Source organism: Ursus maritimus, unplaced genomic scaffold, assembly GCF_017311325.1.
Source record: "Ursus maritimus isolate PB19 unplaced genomic scaffold, ASM1731132v1 scaffold_27, whole genome shotgun sequence".
NCBI classification, from domain to species: domain Eukaryota; kingdom Metazoa; phylum Chordata; class Mammalia; order Carnivora; family Ursidae; genus Ursus; species Ursus maritimus.
Window position 1 is genome coordinate 36,285,868 of NW_024425230.1, and position 26,359 is coordinate 36,312,226.

Genomic DNA, 26,359 nt, shown 5'->3' on the forward strand with positions numbered 1-26,359 from the left:
AGTGCGGGTTGTGCATAGTGACTTCCTCCCAAACAGCATGGTTGAGAAATGGAGAGAAGGGTAGCTTACCGTGGACACAGCCGACAGACAGCACCTCAGCCACGGGACCAAGGCCAACATCAAGAGTGTACGTTGGTAAGTATGATGAGAAGGGCACTTTACTCCTGGGCCCTTCCTCCCCAGAACGCATAACCCCGGTCTAAGCATGAGAAAAACAGCAGACAAAGTCCCGGAGAGAGGCGTACCTGACCAGCGTTCCTCAAAACCGTCAAGGTCATCAAAAACAGGAAGTCGGCAAAACTGTCACCGCCAAGAGCCTGAGGTGACTTGTAGATGTAGTGTGACAGCCTGGATGAGATCCTGGAAAAGAAAAACGTAGGTAAAAATGAAGGAAATGTGAATGAAGTAGGGACTTTAGTTAATACGAACGCACCAATATTGGTTCATTAATGATAACGAATGTACCATACCAGTGTATGATGTCAGTAAGAGGGGGAGCGGGGTGAGACGGTACACGGAGGCTCTCTGTACTATCTTTGCAATTTTTCAGTCAATATAAAGCTATTCTAATATTAAAAATTTATTTTTAAATAACATTAAATTGTTATTTAATATATACACTAAATCGTTAGCAATTATCTGAGCATTAAAAGTAACAAAAAGAATAATAATTTAGGTATATATTCATGTATTTTAATCAATTTCTTGGCCACATCTGTTTCTAGTATCGTGTCACTGGTGTTTTTTTTTTTTAAAGAATATGTGTTTTTTTAAAAAAAAATATGGTCTCTTCCCCCCCTCAAAGAATTGCTATAATCATCTTCAAAGTTATAATTTATGATTAATAAGATGGGAATTGTTGATACGCTTTGTAAACTCTTCTCCGTAGATCACAATATTTTTTTAATCTAAATTTTAGTTAACATACAGTGCAATACTGGTTTCTGGAGTAGAATTCAGTGATTCATTACTTACGTACAATACCCAGTGCTCATCACAAGTGCCCTCCTTAATGCCCATCAGCCATCTAGCCCAGCCCCCACCCACCTCCCCTCCAGCAACCCTCAGTTTGTTCTCTGTCATTAAGAGTCACTTATGGCTGTTTCTCTCTCTCCCTTTTTTCTTTCCCCCTTTCCATATGTTCATCTGTTTTCTTTCTTACATTCCACATATGAGTGAGATCATATGGTATTTGTCTTTTTCTGACTGACTTATGTCACTGACCATAATACACTCTAGCTCCATTCGCATTGTTGCAAATGGCAAGATTTCATTCTTTCTGGTGGCTGCATAATATTCCATTGAGATACAGATATATCACATATAGACACCACATCTTCTTTATCTATTCATCAGTCGATGGACATTTGGGCTCTTTCCATAGTTTGGCTATTGTTGAAATCACAATATTTTTAATAAGAATGTAGTTTCCCTGCAGAGATGCCTGGGAAGCTCTGAGAAATTCTATCACAAGGAAGATATTCTCACTTATAATTTCTTCAGACAGGAATGGTTAACTGTTTCATAGTTAGTGTCCTTTTAGCCTCCATTTAGAATATCTTTCTTTAACAAATATCAGGAGGAGATAAAACTCACCACATAACTCGACTTTGTGACTCTTTTTACTATTTTGCCAATTATAGATGCTGCAAAATGCCAGCCTTCCGTCTTCCCTTCAATTCAAGCACAAAATATAAATTGGCCCAGTTAAAAAGAGCAGCTCCATCAAAACATTCTTCCCACAAGTCAAAGAAAAACTATGGAATTTCTACATTAAATCTTGGCCAGCATTTGAGCTCCCATCAGCTAATTTATTCAGCGACTCCCTCATTTTTCAGAGATAAATGTAAATGTTTTCCAGTGTGAAATCACAGAGATTTGTTCAAAGCTTTGTCTATAATACCTAAAATTTGATGCAAGTTTTAAAAGTTACAGGTTTTGGGGGCACACTTGTGGAACATTGTGATTAAAGAATTTTAGTTTCTTGGGGCGCCTGGGTGGCACAGCGGTTAAGCGTCTGCCTTCGGCTCAGGGCGTGATCCTGGCGTTATGGGATCGAGCCCCACATCAGGCTCCTCCGCTGGGAGCCTGCTTCTTCCTCTCCCACTCCCCCTGCTTGTGTTCCCTCTCCCGCTGGCTGTCTCTGTCTCTGTCTCTGTCGAATAAATAAATAAAATCTTAAAAAAAAAAAGGAATTTCTTTTGAACAAAATTTAGAGGACTCATTTACAAAATCCCACTGTAAACACTTAAAATGATTTACAAAGTAATTCTCCAAAGGCTCAAACATTTAAAAAATCTGCCTTGATAGCAGACAGCAAAAACAAACACAGAAACAAAACACATCGTGCTATGCATGGCAGTGCCATGCCAAATCACGCTGGATGATGGAGGCAAAAGGAAAAATCAATAATCCTGACCCTGTCTACTCAACATGTTGATATTTTGTTCACATGGATTTTTGCATTAATTTTTGATTTTGTATTAAAATAATTTATGCCTTGACTACTATATTTTTGGTGCCCCCCCCCTTAAACTTTGCCCAGAGGTGGATGCCTTCCTCCCCCTCCCCCTAGTCCTGGCCCTGCTGCCATTTGAAATATGTTTTATATTAAATATCATCTTTGCCACAAAAATACTGCAGTGTAATTACTCTTTATGCGTGTGTGTACATTACAAATAAGCACAATTTCTATTTCAATTGATATACCATTGCAGCTTGTTTTATCCCTATTTTCAAATATGTGCACCAGCACCAATTCCAAGTTCATTTCTGCTCCATGAATTTCCTAATTGGATGTGAATATTGTTTTTACCATGCTGCTGTGTTGTACTGAAATTACGTGCATGTGTGCAAGCACAAATAACCCCATCTCCAACGCTGACCTTTGTAAACACATGCGCAAGACTGTTCACAACAACGTGAGATGTTTGGCTCCACCAGAATGAACTCACAACAACTTACATTGATTCCATTATTGAAATAAGCTGAATTTCTACAGGAAGCACTCGATGACCTTGATTTAAAACTGCTGAAGGCCAGTAGGTTTGGTTGCAGGGAGCAGAGGCTCAAATTGAGAACTTTGTGATGGGAATGGTTCCACCAGGAAAGATTCTGGGCCCCTGGTGGCATCAAGGACCGGCTGTATCAGCATCGGGTGGCCTGCCTCCATATTTCTTTTATTCAAAGGAAGGAAATGAAACTAATTTGTTTAAATTGCTGTTTGGGGAACGTCCCAGAGCATCATTCCTAATGGAGCAGCATCCAAATCTCTCCTTCCCCATTGAATCCAGTGCAGGGTAAGTTTGAAAGAGCCACCAGGAAGCACATATACAGTTCAGAGTGATGACCCCTAGTTCTCTCGGCCAATGGCAAGAAAACGCAGCCCTTACGTACAAAACACGGTTGTAGAAATCATAAGGCAGGAGGGTTCACGTCCCAACCCTGCAGGAACTCCTGCTCTGATGGGGCAAGGAGGGAAGGGACATTTATTAAGCATCTATTATAGGCGAGAGGCATCAGCTGTTAGGACTTATTTAATACCTGTGAAGAGGTGCTTGTTCCTTTTCATCCATTCGGAAACAGCTTTCCTAATCCATTTAGAAACTAAGAGACTATGGGGCGCCTGGGTGGCACAGCGGTTAAGCGTCTGCCTTCGGCTCAGGGCATGATCCCGGCGTTATGGGATCGAGCCCCACATCAGGCTCCTCCGCTGTAAGCCTGCTTCTTCCTCTCCCACTCCCCCTGCTTGTGTTCCCTCTCTCGCTGGCTGTCTCTATCTCTGTCGAATAAATAAATAAAATCTTAAAAAAAAAAAAAAAAAACTAAGAGACTAGATCTCCCTTCTGTGAAATTTAAGAATAGGCAAAACTAACCAATGGTGACAGAAGTCCAAAGAATCGTGACCTCTGGGGGCAGGGGTGGTACTGACTGGGAAGAGGACACAGGAGACCTCCTAGGGTGCTGGGAATGTTCTAGATCTTGGATAGGGTGGCAGTTAAATTTGTAAAATGTCACTGAGCTGGACATATAAGATTGGAACATCATCATATGTACATTAAACCTCACTAAAAACAAAAAGAGGTCAGTATATAAAATTACGAGGCCAGTCTTCACAGGCCATATGCATGCAATGAATGGCTGCTCACCCGTCATTCTCCCACAGCGCGAGCAGACGGGGAGCTTTGTCAAAGCTGGGTTCTCACTGTCTCGGGGCTCAATGAGTTAGAGATTCAAACTAGTTTATATTTCAGAAGTAAACAGTAAGTAGTAAAAAAAAAAAAAGGAGAGAGAGAGAGAGAAAGCAGCAAGAGAAAGAAAATCTCTCTCATAGCTTTGGTGCTTCCTTTGGAAATGACAGTGCTACGAGGAAGAATTATATTCTTGTTCTAGGAGGTCTGGACAGCACTAAGCTCGAGCCTCAAAAACACTGACAAGGGGATGAGAGGGTGGGGATCAGATCCCCGGGACTCTGCTCCCTTCTGGTTCACGGGTCTGCATGCTCCCCATACGTGTTTCTGGGCCAGGGCATGATTTTACCTACTCCAACTGACGTCACATTCAATTCCTGTCATAGACATTCCTAAACGGGTGGGGAGCAGAAGGCTCGGACAGGGACCCAGAGGAGAGGAAAAGAGGATATCATAAACTGTTTTTAGAGACTGCATATCTGTCTGAGGTGAATTAAACAGTAACACGGAGCCAGAGCTGTTGAACCTTCTCTTCCGTGCCAGGCATTCAGCACCTTGATTTCATCTTACCTCACGCAGTCCTGTAAGTTAGCATTATTATTCCACTTTTACAAGAGAGGAGATTAAGGCTCAGAGAAGTTCAGTGATGTACCCAGAGCCACACAGCAAAGACCTGACTTGCCCACATTCTTCCTTGCCTGCTCCCCCCCACCACTGAGTCATTCTCCCCAACACAGTCAGAATGATCTTTCTCATCCTGTCTCCCTGTTTCAAATGTTTCAATGTGTTCCCAGTGCTATTACAGACAGACCACAACCTCACCCTGGGATCCAGCCCCTATCTCTGCCCCATCACTTGGCCACTTGCTTCTGCCACCCAGCCCCCAAAGATTTTTGCTTCCTCTTACCACAGCACTCTCAGCCTGTGCTGTCCCCTCTGCCCAGAATGTCCTAACCCCCCCCTTCCCCTGGGAGGCCCCTCATCGTTCCAGGCTCAGCCCATGTGTCATCTTTCCAGGGATGCCTTCCCTGAACTCTCACAGTCCCATGCTCTATCCACGCTCAGAGAATCCTGCGTACTTTCCTCACATTGCTTACCGTAATTTGTGACTATACATTTGTGTGACTATTAGTTAAATGTCTCCCTCCCTCACTAGAACGTAAGCTCCCGGATCTGCTTGGCTCACCTATAACCACAGAGCCTACCAGTGAGCCTTGCACCTTGAGGGGTCTCCAAAATTTGCTGAGTGGCTGACAAGATAGATGATGAATGGGGCAGAGAAAGTATTCCAACCCAAATCCATCTGACCATAGCACCCTTCTCTCTCTACTCCATTTCACCAAGTCTGCAGTCCTAGGATGTTCATTAGGACCAAGTACAACCAACATGGCTAACCCTATGAGAGATCTCAAAGACTTCCGGCCACCTGTCCAGGGAAAGGAAATAACTTGCCAAGGTCACACAACAGAGTGGCCCTGGAAAGACTCAAACCTGGGCTTCCTTATTACTAAAAAAAATAATAGGGGTGTTCAGATTCCTCAGGAACAATTTGTGAATGTGGTATTTTGAGGCCTTGAATGTTCAGAACTATTCTTTTGCCTTTCTATTTATGTTCATCTGGACCTAAAAAATCCATGGTTCATACTTTTTTTCCTTGAGTTTCTTGAAAACGTTCCATTGTTGTCCTTCTTCATATGTTTCTCTAAAGAAGTCTGATGCCAAACGGATTTCCTTTCCATCGTAAGGAATTGGTCTTTTCAAATTCAAGGCCCAGTGGCCCTAAAGTCTGATGTCTTGGAGCTGAATGTTTCAGGTCTATTTCCCCAGGTGCAGAGCGCGCCCTCTGAACACAGGGATTGAGATCTTATTTTATTTCCAGAGACTGCTATTGTCTAATCATTTTAATTTTTGTTCTGTTTACTTGTCTTTTTTTTTCTTTCTTTCTTCGGGGGCTCTAATGATATACAAGTTGACACTTCTCTGCCTGCCTTCTCCAGACAGCAGTTTCTCTTTGGCGTTATTAAATCTCTTCATTTCATCTCGGCATTCTTAGCTGTTTTCATCCCTCTCCTATTATATTGTTCTGTCAAATCTATTCTCCCCTGGGTACCTTGCAATTTGTTTCATTTCTGAGATTATGTTCTTTTCTATTTCTTTCCTGAATTTAGTAAATACTCATTTTGCATCTACTGTTTCTGTTTTGTCCACTTCCCGTCTGAGCTTCCAAATTTATGATTTGAGGTGGGGGTTTTTTCCCCCTCCTATCTGCAAATATTTGTTTAAGGAAGTTTAATTCAAGTCAGGGTGTTCTGTAATCGTTTTTGCTCTCCTTCACCATTGGTTTTGGAGAGAATTTTATCAGCTGAAAATATTTGGACTCTCATTTTCTGTTTTATCATAGGTTTGTATAGATGTTGGCTTCCATTTTCTATTTTAAATATCTGATGTCTTTCTCAAGCAGGACTTATAGGTAGTTCTATGTAGACAAGGGTAAAGCACTCTCAGTTTCAGGTCAAGAGTGTCCTCTTCTGGAGCGCCTGGGTGGCACAGCGGTTAAGCATCTGCCTTCGGCTCAGGGCGTGATCCCAGTGTTATGGGATCAAGCCCCACATCAGGCTCCTCCACTGAGAGCCTGCTTCTTCCTCTCCCACTCCCCCTGCTTGTGTTCCCTCTCTCGCTGGCTGTCTCTATCTCTGTCAAATAAATAAATAAATAAAATCTTAAAAAAAAAAAAGAATTAAGAGTGTCCTCTTCTGTTTGTAAGTAAAATGAAGTGGTTTTAATAGGTTTCCTATGTTTCTATAGAACCCTTAATTTCTTCTGCCCCTCACTTCCTTATTTTCCTTCACCATCAACCATCCAGGAGATTCTTCTCCCTCCAAGTCATCTCTCTCCCACAAAACTGACTTCTCATAAGATTGCCACCTTTGGTCTCATACTCTCAAGCCCCTTTATTCAATTCCCCAATAGACAGCACTCTGGTCCTTCAGTATTTCCCCACTCAGGTGAGATTCATACTTTCCAGGGCTGATTCTGTCTAAGCTCTACCACCATTAGACCTTGCTGCAATCTCCTCTTTTCCCTGTGGTGTCCACCTAACTCTGCCCGAGCGAAGCCCCTGGAGCTGGCTCTGTTGGTTTCAAATGCTTTTTCTGCACTGATGGATACATGCTCCCGTGGTCTTTCTTCTTCAAACTGTTAGTAGAGTGGATTATATTGGCTTATCTTCAGTGCCTTGCATTCCTAGGACCATTTATTTTTTATGTATTGCTGGCTCCAATCTGTTTTTTGTCAAGGATTTTTGCATTTATGTTCATGAGGGATATTGATCTATAGTTTTCCCGTACCATGTGTCTGGTTTGGGCATCAGGATTGAGTTAGACTCATAAAATTAATTGGGAAGTGTTTGTTCTCCTCTATTCTCCGGAAGAGATTATATGTCAAAAGATTCATTTGATTTCTTCTTTAAACACTTGGTAGAATTTGCCCGTGAAATCTTTTGGGTCTGGAGTTCTCTTTTTCAGACGGTTTTTAACTATAAATTCAATTTCTTTAATAAATATAGGACTATTCAAGTTACTTTTTTCTTCTTGGATGAGTTTTTAGTGGTTTGTGGCTTTCGAGGATTTAATTCGTTTTATCTAAGTTGTCCATTTATTTTGTAAAGTTGTTCATATTATTATTCCCTTATTAGTCTTTTAATGTGTGTGAGGTCTGTTGCGATAATTCATTTCTCATTCCTGATACTGATAATATGTGTCTTCTCTTTTTTTTCTTAGTCAGTCTACCTAGAACTTTGTCAATTTTATTCATTTTTTCAAAGAATCAGCTTTTTATTTCATTTTCTCTATTTTATTTTCAATTTCATTTAATTTTGCTTTTGTCTTTATTATTTCTTCCTTCTGCTTGCTTTGGGTTTACATTTCTCTTCTTGTTCCAGTTTCTGAAAGTGAAAGCTTAGATTGTTGATTTGAGATCTTTCCTCTTTTCTAATATAACCATGTAATGCTATCAATTTCCCTGTAAGCATTGTTCAAGCTGCATTTCACAATTCTGGTATGTTTTCTTTTTATTCCGTTCAGAATATTTTCTAATTTCCGTAACACTTTCCTTTTGACCCGTGAGTTATTTAAAAGTGTGTTTTTTTAAGTTCAAAGTGTTTAGAGATTTTCCAGTTATCTCTCTGCTATAATTTTCTAGTTTGATTTCATTGTGATCAAATAACATACTTTGTATGATTTCAGTCATTTTTAAATTGTTAAGACTTGCTTTATGACTCAAAATGTGGTCTTCTTTAATGTAAGTTCTTTGCACACTTGGAAAGAATTTGTTTTCGACTGGGTTTTGATTGAATGTTCTATCGCCGTCAATTAGTTCTAGTTGGTTTATGGCTCAGCTCTTGTATATGCTTGCTATTTTCTATTTACCTTTTCTGTTAATTACAGAGCAAGGAATAGTGAAGTCTCTACCTGCAACTGTGGAGTTTTCCACTCTCCTTTCAGCTTAATCAGATTTTGCCTCATGTATTTTGAAGTCCTGTTACTAGGTGCATACACACTTAGGATTGTTATAGGATTGTTATACTTTCTTGATGAACTGGCCCTTTTATTGTGATGTCCTGGGTCCCTTTATCCCTAGTAATTTTCTTTGCTCTGAAGATTACTTTGTTCAATATTAATGTAGCCACTCCAGCTTTCTTTTGATTGGTGTTTGCATGATGTATCTTAATTTTTTAAACTGCTTTATTGAGATATAATTCATGTATCATAAATTCACCTATTTAAAAAGAATACTGTTCAATGGTTTTTAGTATATATGTCTTAGTCTTTTAATCTATCTATATCATTATATCAGTATAATTGCAGGCAGCATATAGTTGTATCTTGGTTTTTTAAATCCATTTTGATGGGACACCTGGGTGGCTTAGTCATTAAGCGTCTGCCTTCGGCTCAGGGCGTGATCCCAGCATTCTGGGATCGAGCCCCGCATCAGGCTCCTCCGCTGGGAGCCTGCTTCTTCCTCTCTCACTCCCCCTGCTTGTGTTCCCTCTCTCACTGGCTGTCTGTCAAATAAATAAAATCTTTAAAAAATAAATCCATTTTGATCATCTCTGTCTTTTAATTGGGATGTTTAATCCACTTAGATTTAATGTAATAATTGATATCTTTGAATTTAGGGCTGTCATTTTATTATTTATTTTCTGTTTGTTCTCTCTGGTTTTTGTTCCTCTGTCTCCTCTTTCCTTTTCTCTTTGGGTCATTTAAGCATTTTTTAGTATTCCATTTTAATTTATTGAATTTTTTACTGTATCTCTTTGATAATTTTCTGGTGATTTCAACTTACATACTCAACTTTTCACTGTCTACTTTGGACAGATACTTTCTACCTTAAATGTCCATTTAAGTCCCTTTATCCGCCCTTCTTTATATTATAGCTGTCTTACACATTAGATCTACATTGAAAACGTCATCAGAAAAGTCATAATTTTTGCTTTCAACTGTCAATCATATTTTAGAAAACTCAGGAGAAGGTGAGCAGTCATTTACCCAGATATTTACCATTTCTGTTGTTTGTCCTTCATCCCTAATGCTCCAAGTTTCCCATGGTATCATCTCCCTTCCATCTGAAGAACTTCTTTGAGTATATATTTTAGAACAGGTGTGCTGACAACAAAGGCTCTTAGTTGTCTTACATCTGAGGATATCTTTATTTCACCTTTAATCCTAAAGGATAATTTCTCTGGGTATAGAACCCTGGGTTGGTGGATCTTTCCTTTCAGCACTTCCAAAATGTTATTTCATTTCCTTTTAGCCTTCATAGTTTCTGATGAGATATCAACAGTCATTCAAATATATGTTATCCTATAGATAAAGCACATTTTCTCTGACTACTTTCCAGATTTTCTTCTTCGTCTTTAGTTTAAAAACATCTGATTACATTTGTAACCAAACATTTGTACCTGGGAGGTGATGTTTTTGAGTTGATCCTGTTTGAGGTTTGCTGAGTTTCTTGAACCTATAAATGTGGGAAGTTGTCAGCCATTATTTCTTTATTACTATTTCCTGAACTGCACTCTCTCTCCACTCCTTTGAGGACTCTAAAGACATGAATATTTGACATTTTACTATTGTCCCACAGGGCCCCTGAGATTCTGTCCAATTTTTCAATTTTTTTCTCTCCATTGTTCAGATTGAATAATTTCTACTGATCTATCTTTAAGTTCACTATTTCCTCTGTCATCTCTATTCCATTATTGAGCCCATCCAGTTATTTTTAAATTTTGATTATTGTATTTTCCAGTTCTGTATTTTCCATTTGGTTCTTCTTCAAATCTTCTGTTTTTTATTGAGACTTTCTATTTTTTCATTCATTTCAAGAGTGTTCATACTCACTTCTTAAAGTAGAAGCTTTAAAGTTGTGTTCTGATCATTTCATTATCTATGCTTTCTTGGGGTTGATGGCCGTTGATTGCCTTTTTGCTGTGAGTTGGGATTTTTCTAGTTCTTCATATCCCAAGTCACTTTCAACTGTATCCTGGACATTCTGAATACCATGTTATACGACTCTGGGTCTTGTTTAAATACTAAGAAGAATGTTGATTAAAAAAGTATATATTAGCAGACAAATGATTGAAGCGAGGTTCAACCACAAGCTTCAACCTACTCTTTGTAGGCTCTGGTTCCAATATCAGTTCAATTTTCAAAGCCTTTCACAGTGCTATTCAAATGTGTCCTACATGTGCAACACCAGTCTGAAAACTGGGTGCTGGTCTGCCCCATAGTTCAGTTCTCAAAATCTTTCATATTCCGTCTAGCATCAGATCGACACATGCACAGTTTGGAAGTGACCCCAGAGGTTTACACACAAAGTTATGGAATTGCTCTCTGGTGCTCTCTCCTCTCCACAATCACCCCAAAACTTCCTGGCTCCCTGGGTCCTCTCATCCCAGTTCCCAACCAGAAATCTGGGGCTTTAGTTTCTCAGCTTTGTTATGCCCTTCTTATGACCACATCTGTGTCTGGGACTAGACAGTGGGAGGACAAAGAGAGAAGACAGCAACAGGAATTTGCTCAAGCTCTCGTGTTCACATGTCTTCTAATAGAAGATTTTCTTTCCCTCAGGATTTTAGGTATCTACTTGCTGATGCTACCCTCACCATTGCCACTACTGCTACTGCAAGACTGATGGGACTGGCATAGGTGAGATCGAAAAAAGAAAAAAGAAACAGGGAAAACTTCCTTCTCCCTCTGATTCTTAGGAGTCCCTTTCCTAGTCTTCAGGCCAGAAAGAAAACTCTATTTGCTCTCTTGAAGCTCTTTCTGCATATATGTGGTACACGCTTCTAGATTTCAGGCTGCCTTTGAGTCCAGGCCAGCCAATACTGGAGGGAAAAAAATGAGAAACTCAACGCAATTCGGTTGTACTTCAAATTCTTGTTTCTTTCTCTGATCTATTAACTACCATTTACTTTTCAATGGTCCACACATTCTGTCCAGGGATTATAAATGCATTCAGAGGAGACAAAGCAGATTGTGTTTACTCCATCTTTCCCAGAACCAATCTTTCATCTATTAGGCTTCCCTTTCAATTGCTTGTCATTTCTAGAAATTCTATGTGGTTCTTTTTCAGAATCATTTGATCAGTTTTGATACTCTCTCATTTTTTTGTCATACGTTCAATCATTTCTTTAATTATTTTAAACAAACCACACATAATTATTTTACATTCTATAACAGATAATTTCAATATCTTCAGTCAGTGTTGCTGTTGGTCTGATTCAGCAATGTTGTTTTCTGCTGACTCTCATTTCATGTAGCTTATTTTCTCTTCTGTTTAATGATTTTTTTTTTTTTTTTAGTATGACCTCCTGTTCCTTGGAAGTTTATGTGTGAGAATTCTTTGAAGCCTAGATTTAAAATGTGTTTCTCCAGGGAGCATTTGCAATCGCTTCATCAGGCATCTGGGGAATACTTTAAACTTCATTTTTTACTTAGGTTTTGTTTTGTTTTTTGAGCAGGGGAATGCAGGGGCAATAGGCAGGGTGAATTCTGGCACCAGACCCACCCGAAACTGGGCTTATCCTAGAGATTCTCAGGAAAGACCTTTCTTTCTTCTGCTCCAACTCCAGTGAAGACAGAGGCAGGCAAATCTCTGTGGACACTCTTTCTCCCTAGTTAACTAGTCCTCTGGGATCTTAGCTGTATATAGAGGTCTTCTCAACTATTTCCTAACTTGCTTATGCCCCAGGAATTATCTTCTATGCCATGAGCTATATAGCCTGCTAAACCCAGACTTTGGATCACTAGGAATAGGCAGATATCCTCTGGGCAAATGCTAGCTCCAAAATGTATTTACCTCTACGGACTCAAGATTTCTGGATGCTTCTGAACACTGACTGACATTTCCCTTATTTTTTGCCATCTAAGCAATGTTGTTAAAACTATATTTTTAGGGGCGCCTGGGTGGCACAACGGTTAAGCGTCTGCCTTCGGCTCAGGGCGTGATCCTGGCGTTATGGGATCGGGCCCCACGTCAGGCTCCTCCGCTATGAGCCTGCTTCTTCCTCTCCTGCTCCCCCTGCTTGTGTTCCCTCTCTCGCTGGCTGTCTCTATCTCTGTCGAATAAATAAATAAAATCTTTAAAAAAAAAAAACTATATTTTTAAAAAATGTATTCAGCATTTTAGATGTTTTGTCCCAGGGGATATTTCTCTACATATCTACCGGAAATGGCATCTTTGATTTCTGATAGGGGAATTCATCCAGACCGTAATGATTATGATAGCTAATGAACTTAGTTTTATTTCTCCCACCTAATTTCATATTTACTACTGATCATATTTTTCCTCCCTCTTTCTCCTTTCCCTTTGCTGGCTTGGTCAAATTTCTTTTTATTCCTTATGTCAAACCCCACAACCACCATCATGGTCACTTGTTTATTTAGAAATTCTACCCTCTTTTCAATTTTGCTGCCAGTTTTGTTCGTTCACTTCCCCCTATCCTTTTAGAAGATCTTTAGAATACTTTCATTCTCCAGGCTACAAAACATCCTTTCCCCTCCACGGATTTGCCAATAGTTTAGATCACCACTGTCCAAAAGAACTTTCTGCAATGATGGAAATGTGCTATATCTGCCCTGTCCAGTACAGTAGCCACTAGCCAGGCATGGCCATTGAATGCTGCAAAAATGGTGGGTGCAACTGAGGAACTGAATATTGAATTTTATTTAATCTTAATCAGTTTAAATGCAAGGAGACAAATGTGACTAGTGGCTACCATACCGGACAGTGCAAACTTTCCTGCTTCATTTCTGACTCTTGATAGGTCTTCCTTTACAGGATGGCCTTTCAAGAATCCCCATTTAAAACAAATTAATCATGTCCTCATTCATTTAGACTTAGCTAACTATCCATTCCTTCCTACTGTTTCCTGTATACTTTTTCATCCCCTTTTTTGTTCATCCCCTATTTTAAGATCTCTCTTCTAACCCAGATTCCATTTGGTTTGAGAATTTCAATACCTTGTCTCACCTGTGTGAACCTGTACATATTTCTTTTTTGAGCCCTCATTTTACTTGGACGGAGGACACCTAATCTTAGTGAAGGCTATACCTCAGCTCTTGGACGGGGGTGGGAATTACGTAGTACTGAGGTGAGGTAGGAGGAACACGAGGGAGATCCATTTCTTGGTCATCCGTCTTGCTGTTCTTCCCTAAGACATCTAGACATCAGACACTGGCGCCCACTGACGATGCACGGTCTCCTTCTGGGCTGCACCTCAGCCTCTCTGGGTCTTCCTGCCCTCTGTGCCTTGTCTGTGCCACACTCTTGGGCATATCAGAAACACATTCCTGAGTCCACCCCACTGCAGGCTACAGGAATCCCTCCTGGGCACCCAGAAACCTTCTGCTGCTCCTGGCAATTCTGGGAGGCCGCATCAGGCCCATCTCCCTGGGTGTACCCATTGGACAACTTCCATTTCCACTCCACCACCTGTTGTGGTACAAGGAGGTCCAGGCTCCTCCCACCTCTTTGGCTGCAGCAGGGGTCCAAGGCCTCTCCCTATTTGGATCCCCAGACCTAACTGGGGGATCCATCCTTTTTTCTCACTTCCCCTATGATTCCTCTCCCTCCCCAGCTCATGGAATCTTTCTTTAGTTGGGGGGGAGGAGGGGCAAATAGGGAATGAGTAGCAAAGAGTGGACCTAAATCCAGATAATCAGACATCTAAGACAGGCTCCTCCCAAGCCTGCAGTGAGTGTTCACACAGTAGAATGCATCCTGCCTGTGCAGAAATGCCTGGGAACCCTTCAGAGCAGAGACTTACCTGCTAGGTGAGGAATACTTGATAAAAGCTGAATGGATGAGGTTGAGGCCACCCAGGGAGGAGGTCTGCAGTGCATTCTCACTCTTCATGCATGGTTGAGTCCCCACTGTGGGCCAGACACCAATCACTGGTTAGCCCATTAGCCAGGGTGCTGTGAGAGGTGGGGCTGGGGAAGAGGTGAGGGATAAGGGATGAATGAGCATGCCCCCAGCATACTGCCTAGCAAGGCCACCTCGCAATGCTGTAATGCCAGATGCCATGCTCAGAGCTTTCCATGCATTCTCCTATTGAATCATCACAACACCTTTTAGAGAACAAAAGAGAAATTCTCCTTCCTTCCCATTTTATAGATAGGCAGATTGAGGCTTCGAGAGATTACATAACTCGCCCAAGGTCACACAGCAAGTAACTGGAGAAGCTGGATTCAAATCAGTTCAAAAGTTGAGCCCCCAACCTGCATACCACATAGCCTCTTCCGCACCGGTTCAGTGGGATGTCTTGACAAATGAGGGAAACACCTTAAAGAGGAAAGGAACTTGCTCGAGTTAGTGGAAGAGCCACATCTGAGCCCAAAAGTAGAGCCTGGGCTATTTACCTGCAGTGTCCCCAGCTACCAGGGGCTTCTAGGCTAATGGGAAGACAGATCCCTGTGTTCCCGCCCTGGGGTGGTGGCCACGGGGTAGGTGTAGTGTCCGTCGTGGCCAGCAGAGGTCAGCCTTTCAGGGTGGGCAAGAGCAGGGCATGCTCGCCCGGACACTCCTAGGGGCCAGGCGGTGTGCACGCCGCAGCACTGGGAAAAACAAAAGTCCAGCTCCTGGCCTTGCGGAGGTACCAGGTGTGTCACGCTGAGAGGACACGTCCCGCCAGGGTGCCACCTACACCTCCCACTTCCTCACCTGCCGCGCGAGCGCCCCTACTCCAAGGCAAGCACCTTCATTTCGGAGAGCAAGCGCCAAAGCCCCGCTTCGTGGGCAGCTGCAAGTGGTTCCACCCTCTGGCCATAGTTGATTGGACCGGAGCTAGACACGTGACACAGGCTGGGCCAATCAACTTCTCTCCTGGGCTGCGGGAGGCGCACGTTCTCCCTCCCCGCAGCTGTGGACGCTGATGGCTGTCCCCTGGGGCAAGGCCGGTGGGATGGGGCTGGCCCGTGGGGGCGCGTGAGGACGCCCCTCTCAGCTCTCTGACCAGGGAGCATAGTTAACCAGTGGCTTCAGCAGCTGCGCTTCAGGCCTTGAAGAGCAGCAAGTCCACCTGCCTCATATTACATGTGGGGAAACTGAGACTCAGAGGGAGGTGAGCAAGTCAAGGTGAAGGAGAGGGGAGGAAATGGCCACCTCCACGGTTGGATGTGAACAGGAGTCAACAGAATTACGACTTAGAAAGAAGCGCGCAGGGGCGTGTGCGGACACACACGCACGCACGCCTCGGCCCGCCCACACGGCATTCACACCAGCTCTAGGCCAGAGAGGGTTTTCCTCCCCCTCGCCCACAATGCCCGTCTCTCCACCCCAGACACACAGCCCGGTCGTGTGCCTGCAGGGGCGGGGATCCCCACAAGTTGGAAACTGAGCTCGCAGGACTACAGAGGAGACCCCTTCCCAGGGAGAGCAGGACCCCGCCTTCAGGCCCCCTGGCCAGAGGACCCCCGCCCCCAACGTTGGCCTTGCCAAACTTTCTTCGAAGTGCTCTATGGTCAAAAACACTGCCCCTTCCGCCTGCCTTCCTCCTTCCCTGCCTCCTTCACCGGGGTCGGATCGGGATCGTGGTCTGCCGCCATCTCAGCCTCCCCAGCACCCCGCGCTTCCCCTCGCAGATATGTCCTCTAATAAACCTCTTGCACATCTAATCCTGCCCTGGCATCTGCTTCTCAGGGAACCTGGATTAATTCCAGTCCTTACCCTGCAGCCACACCTTGACTCCTGAAGTGATGGGACATCAGTGAGCCACACACCAACTGCGACAGTGGCCCAGCAGGTGCCTGCCTGTCCTCACCATGCCCAGGCCCCATTACCCCCAACCCCCACACTCAAGGAATTCACCCCTCCTGGGATGCAGGCACCACCTCCTGCTTCAGCCCCTGAAGCTACTTCTCTCTCAGACAATCCCAATTCTGAGACTCTTTCCTCACATAGAGGTGAAGGTGTGGGACTGAAGCGACTGGAAGGCTAGCAGAAAGAGATAGTTATATATTTGTTTATGGCTGTGTTTTATTATCAAGCACTTACTATGTGCAAGGCACAGCGACAGCAGAGTATTCCAGAAACTGCACAGGATTTGGAGACACTTGGAAAGCAGGGTCTGAGTTTGAGCATTCCCACTCCAAGCTGTGTGACCTTGAGTGAGTTACTTAGCATCTCTGATTCCCTGCTTCCTCATCTATGAATGGGCTGTGTGAGAATTTCATGTTACAGCACACAACATATTGATAATCTCAGACTTCTACAAATAGCCAGAAGTATTAACTATTAGGGTTACAGTTACTACTTCTTTGAAGGAAAGAGCCAGACCAGTGGGGTCTAACTCTCAATTTGAGGCAGGCAGAAACCGCCTCCCATACACAGCTCAGCAGCTGGAGCCTATGTACTGGGGAGCCATTTGCCTTCTGAAAGTTAGGACCCAACAAGAGTCTGAGCTAGGGCTCATGTCTTTCTCCTCTACCACCAGACCTCCTTCCACAAGAGTTGGAAAAAGCTAAGGGTACCAAGGTAGGTGGACTCCTCGTGGGAGTCAGGGCACTGCAGAGGACAGCCTGGATGCCAGTGGGGAGGGTTCAGTGTTTGAAAGGACTCAGTTACGAGCAGACATGGAGCCATTCCCAGGGAGGGACTAAAGAACTGGACATCTTTGACCTGAGTTACCTGGGGAAACTCTCTACATCCAAGGAGACAGGTGTAGACAGGTGTAGTTATCAGGATATTCAGGGGAAGGAGAGCTCAGATCCAAGTGGAAAAATCCAGGAAGTCTTCCTGGGGGAGGTAATATTTGGCAACTTTTGAAAGATGAGGTGGGGACCAAAGGAGCGGGTAGGACACTCTGGGGAAAAGGACCAGCATAAGGAGAGGCTAGGAGTTGGGAAAGGATGGAATAGTTCACCTGAAATGGGACAGGAAAGAAGGAAAAGAGTAAAAATGAGGCCATTGGGTGACAAAGCAGAGACCTTTAGGAAGATAGTAAATGCCCTGGTCAGGAGTTTGATATTTGCCCTCTCTAGAAGAGGGGCAACAGGATGAGATTTTGAGCACAGGAGTAATGCTCATCTATTAGCAAGATGGGTGGCCCAGGGAATCCTGCAACCCTGGGTGTCCCAGGCCGGCCCCAGGAAGGTTTTGGCAGCCTTCACCTTTGTTTTAAATGGCCCTACCTCTCTGTCTGTGATTTTATCAGGGGCTGAGAGTCAGGGAAGCTCTGCATTCTATGTCTCCCAAGCCTGACACATCCTCTGTGTACCATTCCCAATACACAGACACATACACACACAGCCACACAGACACACACTCTCAGAGGGCCAGGCAAGGAGCAGAGCCTGTTCCCAGGTTGCATGGACAATGATGGCCACCAGAGGGCGCCTCTGACATCCCAGCAAAGAGCCTGAGACTGCGCTTAAGAACCAGCCCCAGGCTGAAGGGGCGTCACAGACCAACAAGGCCACCTGCCTCATTTTACATGTGGGGAAACCGAGGCTCAGAGAGCCAGGGGGGATGGGGGAGGGGCAGAACATGATCAAGGTGCCAGGAGGAGAGAGTAGCCATCTCAACAGTTGAATGTGAACAGATGGCTCTTAAACTGCAATTTGAAAGTCAAGAGAATGACGACTGAGAAAGCAGCTCCCCGCTGCCCCCACAGCACACACAGATCCACGCTACCTCTGCTCCGGAAAGGGTCTTCCTCACCACCTGGCACAACGCCTGCCTTGCCACCATTAGATGCTCACTCTCACTCTTTTAGATCAAAATACCCGTGTCCTACCGATCTCTGTATAAACGCATACGGCGCTCTAAAGGTGATGGATAGAATCCTGGGGCCCTGAAGGGGGAGGTCTGCACTGGATACTGGGGTCCTGGCTACAGCCCCAGGGACTCACTGCAGCTAGGGGTAGGAAGGTCTACCTCCTTTTCTCGGGATGTCACCCTCCTCCTCCCCACTCCTGGACCACCCCTTCTCTACCTCTCCTGGTAATGAGATCCCATCCAGCCCTCAACCTTTTATATAACTCCCGCTGGCAACTTTCCCGTGTCTCTCCACCCTGTTCTCCACAGCTCTCGGGACCCGCCCCTGCCAGTCCTCTACCCAACCCATTCAGATGTCTCAGCCTCTAACAGCCCCTCAAGAGGGGGAAGGGACTATGAGCCCCTCATTGACACACCCAGTGCCTGGCTCAGAGCCTCCCCTGACCCCCCAACCCCAGTTGCTGCTGAATGTCCCCCACTGCTCTTTGAGGGGAACACCATGGTCCCAGAGAGTTGGCACTACAATCAGGAGACCTGTGTTTTCATCCCCGCTCCCCCACCAGCTGGTGTGGTTAAGTCCCTCCCCACCCATCTCTGAGGTCTTCCTACACTCCTTCTGCCCACGAGAGGAAAGGCCAAACACCTCTGGGATCCCTTCCCACTCATATGTTCTGAATCTGAGGTTTAACTTACAATGACCCTTCAGAGAAACGTCAGGTCCTCTTAGCAGAAAATGTCCAAGGCCTAGAGTGGGGACCTCCCACCATTGTGGGACTGCCATCTCCTAGTCCTTGGTCTATCTTCTCGAAACAGCAGGGGCAGGAGCTCGTCAGTATGTGGAAGAGAATTACACACGTGTTTGGACCATGCAGCCATGAGGCTACTGTTGCAGACAGTGCTCTCAAATTCAGCCCTCAGAAGGGGAGAAGTGTTCCTTTCCAAGAATGACTAATTTTTTGATGCTTAGAAAGCCTTTGAGATGCTACAGAATCCATTTTAATGGTGGACCTTGAATGGTAACAGGCAAGAGTCCTCAAATTTCACTTGTCGGCATCTGTGCCTCGGGCTGGCCTGACCTGGAAGGCCCCGAACCTTCATGCCGCTCAAGCCCCCCAACTCTTTCTGGACCTGCTCAGGCTCCTCCCTCTTGGCAGAAGCCCTGGGTGTCATGGTCACAGTCTTTTAAAAAATAAACACAGGGCAGGCTGCGGCTGAATTATGTGCTCTGGCTGGTAACTTGCAGGGGCCCCGGGACTTTCCAGCCTTTGTCTACAAGGGGCTGGGTTGAGGGGTGGGAGGTGAGGGTGGAGCCTCTGGACACCTGCCAGTCCCCAGCCTGACGGTCTGCATTTGCGAGGCCTCCAGACGACAAGGAGGCGAACGGAGCTGAGCCTAGTCTTGCGGGACAGCTGAGCCTTGACTAGGCGGGAGCTCACGGGCATGCCGGCTGCCCAAACCCCAAACTGTTTCTCCCTCAGCTCTTCTTCTCCTCTCCTCCTCCCTTCAAGCGACAGACGTTCTTAGGGAGGGTGGGATGGCCCACGGCCTGTGTGGAGTGCTGGTCAGGGAGTCAGGAGGTCCAAAGCTGGTTCCCATCCCTGTGGTCAGACAAGTTGCTTTCCTTTCCTGGGTCACAACTGCCCCATGGGTAAAGTAGGGACGAGCATGGCTGCCACGCCCAGCTGCTCAGAACTGCCACGTCTTTCAGGTTTCTGAGCCTTTGCGGACACTGCTCCCCACTGCCCGGACTCCCCTGCCCCCAGGCGCCCAGTAGCATATATCTGCCATCCTAACTTTTGCTCTCCCCAGCACACCTTGCACACTCTGTCCACCTCATGCTCACTGTGAGGGTGCGGGTGCAGCGACCTCTCTGAGGCCCCCACAAAAGTGCCCTGAGCCAGAGCGGTTCATTACAGAGTTCTTTGCAATAGAATGAGGTTAGAATTTAAATGTCCACAATTAGGATATAGTAATAACAATAATGACAATGTCTAACACCCGTGGAGTGCTTGCCATGACTGGGACCACAATTAACCTTCACAAGGAATTTACAGAGTAGACACACGGTATCTCCACTTTACAGATAAGGACACGGAGGAAGAGGTTAGCTAGGATATGATACATTCACTGCGTGGCATATTATATCATTTAAAATTATGATCATGTGCTGAAATTTAATGCCATGAGGTATGTTAGAATGTTAAAAGGGGTACATGTATCTGTAAGCATATACACATATGTAGATACATTTAAAACAGACCCAAAAAATGTAAATTAAAGAAGAAAGTTGAATGGAAATACACCAAAATGTTCACAGTGGCTTACTCTGGACCACGAGTTATATCTATTTTCTTCTTTGTACCTCCCTGTAATTCCACATTTTTGACAATAAGCAGACATTCTTTTAAATCATGAAATGAGGGGCTCCTGGCTGGCTCTGTTGGTGGAGCTTGCGACTCTTGGTCTCGGGGTCATGAGTTCTAGCCCCATGCTGGGTGTAGAGATTGCTTAAAATCTTAAATAAATAAATAAATCATGAGATGAAACAGACATAATATATTGTCTGCGAGCGATTTAAAGAGTAGCAATTCTTTCTTTTTTTTTTTTTTTTTTTTAAGATTTTGTTTATTTATTTGAGAGAGAGACAGCCAGAGAAAGAGGGAACCCAAGCAGGGGGAGTGGGAGCAAAGAAGCAGGCTTCCCGCAGAGCAGTAAGGCCAATGCAATGCGGGGCTCGATCCCAGGACCCTGGGATCATGCCCTGAGCTGAAGGCAGAGGCTTAACGACTGAGCCACCCAGGCGCCCAAGAGTAGCAATTCTTAAAAAAAAAAAAAAAAAAAAAAAAAAAGAANGGAAGAGAAGGCAAAGGATAAAGAAACTTTGATCATGAAGGGACTTTTCCAAGCTCCCCTCTGACTTGGTTTCTTGGACCAAAGGTGGTTTTATGCTCATAAGATTCATTTATTCACTCATTCATTCATTCATTCATTCATTTCCTCTCCCTTTCTTCACTTCCTCATCCATCATTGCTAGGCATGTAGGGAGAGATACAGAGACAATCAGGCTCATTTCTGGCCCTCACTGAGTTCAGACTGGAAGGCGCTAAAGGCCTGAGCAGGGCAGGACAGGGGAAGAGTGGTCACCAGGCAGCAGGCCAGGGCTCCGGGGGCAGAAAGGACACCACAGGAAGGGGTTGGGGTAGAAAGCGTCCAGGATGGGAACAAGGTTCTAACTTGGGCTGTGCGTGGTGGTGGAGCTGCTCAGGGCCACCGTATTCACCACTCTATCTCCAGCGTCCAGGGCTTGAGAAGAATGAACCAGTGAACAAATAAGACAAATGAGCCACTGAAGGGATACCTGAACCTCTATCCCAGGCAAGGGATTAACGCCTCCATTTATAACAAACTTCGAAAAGTAGAAAGGAGAAACCAACAACCTCCCAGAAAAATGGGCTAAACATATTGCCAGACAAATCCCAGGAAAAGAAATGCAAATGGCCCTGACCCATAGGAAGCATGGTCAACACGCTCAAATGAAAGAAATGCAAATGGAAACTAGTCTGAGATACCACTTCCCACCTATCAGATTGGCAGAAATCCAGAAGTTTGGCAACGCACTCTGCTGGGGAGGGAGGGGAAACCACCACTGTCCTCCACGGCTGACGGCTGTGTGACGCGGTGTGATCCCTTTGCAGGGGATTGAGGCAAAAGCTAGCAAAACTTCGTGCATTTGACCTGTGACTCAGGAATCCCATTGCTGTAAACCAATTCCGGCAGGCATCCCGAAAGATGGGAAGTGCACCGCTTTGGACTGCCTTTCACTTTTGACTGACAGCACAAGACAGGAAACAAGGAAAATGTCCATCAGCAGGGGGCTGTGCTTATCAGCACAATGGAGGGGTCCGGCGTGAAGAAGAACGAGGAAGATCCGGACAGACACCTGCGGGGAAGATCGCCGGCGAGATGTACCGCGAAGGAAGCAAGGGGGGAGGAAAGCGTGACTGCGTGTTCATGTGTTAACATTCCTCTGAGAAAAGGAGGGAGGGATACGGGGATATATGTACATACGCGTGTATTATGTGGAAGACACATGTAGATATCAATGTAAGACTAGAACATAATTTTTAAAAATTAATACTTAGGCAGAGAGGGGAGTGGGTGCAGGGACACTCAAGAAAGTTAGACCTCTCTGAATATTCTTTACTGTGTAGGATCGTCTTTGGAGCCAACAACAAATGTAAACATTTTCAATCAATTCATAAAAGCAGAGAGCAAAATGAAACCAATGAATCTATGCATGGATTTGGTGATAGACTCCCAAAGCCGAGAACTATTCCACATGACTTCCAAGTGAAGTGACTTAAAGACACACACACTCCAGTCCCAATGTGTGGACCTTACTGCACCCCGATTCAAACAAAAAAGTTGTAAAACAAACAAACAAAAAACCAATTATGGCATTCATGAGGCAATCAGGGCAATGTGAACACTGACTACTGGTTAAATATTTGATGATATGAAGTATGATGATGGCACGTGTGTTAGGAGTGATAGGGTATTGTGGCTTTAAAAAAAAAAAGAATCCTTAGCTTTTAGAGGTAATATTGAATATTTGTGAAAGAAATGATAAGACATCTGGGATTCGCTTCGGATATAGTTTGGTCACTGTTGGGGAGAGGGGGGCTGAAGCAAGGTAAGGAGTGAGTGCAGGTGTGGGGCAGGGTCCAGAGCCGACTCCACCTACTCCCTGCCCCAGAGCTGCTCTGAGGGACCTCATCCCAGTGTGTGGGGGCTGTGGAGGGGACACAGTCCTTCCCTGGAGGACCCTCAGTCTAATCTCATTCCAAAGAGTTCCCCGGCCGCGGAAACCCACACTCATTCTTGGGGTTCTTGAGCGTGCCCACCTCCCCGGTTTTGTGGATCCTCTGTAACTTCCTCGTTTCTTAAAGACGAAGTCGCAGAAGACAACTGTGTTTCAACTCTTGCTAAACATGTGGATGAGGGAGAGACGAGGTGGGTCCAAACTTGCGAGCGGAAGGCCCAGATGTGGCAACTGAGGGAGGTTTGGGGTTAAAAAGGGGGAAAAAACTTTTCAAGGAAAACTTTCTCAATGACCCAGCAGGGTGAGTCAATGTCATTGACAGGCTGTAGGGGGCGCTAGAAGAACGTAAGCATCCGAGGCCCAAGCAACAGTGCAACGCAAGCCTTGGGGAAGATTCCGGAAGTTCTGAAACAGTCTCCCCAGGGGCACGTATGGCATTTCATCTGGAAAAGCCAAATGGTAGTCACACCTGCCTCTCGTGGTTATGAGAAAGATCAAGTGGGATCACCAGATGAAACAATACAAAAGAGTTATGGGCAAAAACGATGCCAAAGCCAGGACAACCACATGGCACTGGGTCGTGAGACACGTTTCTGTTCCAAGCCAGTTCTTGCAGTGTAGTAGAAGAAGCACCTGGACTCAGAAAACTCTGGTTTCAATTCTGTCCGCACTACTGTGGAGCTGTGTGGCCTTGGGTGGGTCACGGCCCCTCTCTGAGCATAGTTTTCACATCCGCGAAATGGGCATAGCACCTCGCTCGGCTGCTGAGGATTAAATGAGAGAAATTCAAGGTGTGTCTGGTGCCCACTGAGCACCAGGCCACGGGAGGTATGGGTGAGAGAAAGAGAACTGAACAGGAAGGTGAGCTGGCCTCCTGGTCCCATGCTGAGGAGGCTGCCGGGAGCTCCAGGCTTCAGGAGGCTCTGAGGCAGCAGTGTGACTGCAGTACGGACTATGTTGGCAGATGGGCCTCAGCCCTGGTGGCAGGGGTGGGAGGGATGTTCAAAAACCACAGAGGCCCCCGGGCACCAACGCTGCACGTTTGACCTTAGACTCAAGGCGTGGTTGTGCTGCCTACGAACAAGGGGACACTAGTCAAGCATTTTTACTTCTCTGTACCTCGCTTTCCTCAACCTGGGGTATGCTAGGCGAGCCTCACAGGGCTCCATGTGTGTGTGCAGGTGAGTCAGAAGTTAGCATGTCCCCAGCAGCTCTTCCCTGCGTCCAGCTTTGCCCCCCGGGCTCCTCCCATCCCAGGGATTTTGGGGGTGCAGAATCTGAGAGTAGGGAAAAGGTAGAAACCCTGCATACTGAATTGGTTCCTTTCTCCAGGCCAGGGAGGGAAAGGGACCTAACCAAAGTCTCCTGGTAAATTGGAAGCAGAGCCAGGCTGCTTCCTGGAGGGGGTGGCATTCTGGAAAGCAAAGAGCCTCCCTGCACGTACTAGGGTTTCAGTGTCTGAATCTGTGTCCTAATACCTCATCCTGTGACTTCTGGGGTGTTTCCCTTACCTTCAGCCCCTGCATTTCCTGGGTTCCCAGGGAGTGGTGCCTTTGACGACCCAGGGAGCCTTCATGCCAGATACCAGACAGTCTTTTCCGGGCACAGGGACCAGAAAGAGGGGAGGCTTCAGGCTGCTGTAAGGTCTAGAGAGAAGGCAGGGGCTTCCAGTGGAAAGTCAATGCCAGGGTCCCAAGACCCCAGCCTGAGGAGTGTCATGCTAGGAGAGAGTGCAGACAGGAGGGTGGGAGAGAAGAAGCCTCAGAAGACTCAACCTAGGGGAGGAAAACTAGAAAGCTTTAGGAGAAAGTATTCTAAATTCGGGAAACCAACTGCATAGCAATGAGCGCCTAGTGGGGTCAGGGGCCCCCTCTCTCCATGTGTGTGTGGTGCTTGAAGTCTTTGGGCAAATTCCTGGTGGCTGCTGCTTCAAAATGTCTTTCACTGACACTGACATACTTATGGGTGAAATAATGTGGTATCTGGGATCCGGTTCGAAATAATCCATTTGCCAGGAGGGGTGAAACAAAACTGGACATGGGCTAATAACGATGGCAAAAGAGGGTGATGGAGACACAGGAGTCTTTACTTTTGTACATATTTGGTGTTTTCCATAACAAAAAGTTTCTATGTCCAGAATCAGCCCTTTCTCTCCAACTTGATGCTCACCGCCCTGGTCCCCTGGCCGGCTTCGGGGTGATACCCTCACAGGTCAGCCTGCTTTAGCCCTGCCCCTCCAGCCTATTCTCAACACGGCCGCCAGAGGGAGCCTGCTACACCGTGCAAGTCCCCAGGCTCAAACCCTCCAGTGTGGCCCCATCTCACTCTGAGTACCCCAAATCGGCACTCCATCTCACCAGTGTAACCTCTCAGGCTCCTCTCCAGCCATGCCGACCTCTCCTCAGCCTCCCACAGTCTTCTCCATAACCCTCAGGGCCCTATGTGCTGGGGGTGTTGGGGGAGGTCTGATCTGACCAGACCTCATCCACCCCTCGCTAAGCTCAAACATTATAATATTGCGTGGGACATAATTGTACTTAAAACAATGTATGTGTTGTCTATCTGAAGTTGAAGCCTAACTGGACCTCCTGTTTGATATCTGGCAACACCATCCCTAAGTCTATGAGCTCCTACAAAAGACCCATGTCATCCCCTTAACATCCCCAATGTCCAAGTACCCCCACCTAGCAGACAGTCACAGAAAAGCACTCTCCGGGCTGATGCAGCCCCTGCATCCCCTGAAAGTGGATTTCAGGTCCACTTGCTTCAGTGGTAAGGTGTCCTTTTGTAGTGCACAACCTGCCCAACCATTCATGGTAGCCTCACCAGAGGCCAGAGAAGCAGGTGCTTCCAGAATGACAGAGGCTGAACCCGCCCCCCCAGCTTTTCCTCTCCCCAGCAGTGGGCAGGGACTAGGAGGGAGTGACCACGCCAGGGCCTAGACTGGCAGCCCCCTCTGAGTGCTTTTGGCTTTGGGCCCATCTGGGATGGGCTGAATCCTTGCAGTAGCCTGTGGGGGTGGGTAGAGGGGCCCCATGCCAGGCGCCAGCTGCCCCCATGGCCTGAGGGTGCC

At 45.7% G+C, this 26,359-nt stretch overlaps 1 long non-coding RNA gene across 1 annotated transcript in view; it reads right to left on the minus strand.

Annotated features, from left to right (window-relative positions):
* Positions 1-251: 251 nt before the first annotated feature.
* LOC121105550 overlaps positions 252-26,359 on the minus strand; it is a 30,609-nt gene continuing 4,501 nt past the window's right edge. The window contains exons 2-3 of the long non-coding RNA XR_005838144.1: positions 14,515-14,620; positions 252-360 (exon numbers count right to left, since the gene is read on the minus strand). This is a non-coding gene — a long non-coding RNA (uncharacterized LOC121105550). The remainder of the gene's footprint in view (positions 361-14,514; positions 14,621-26,359) is intronic.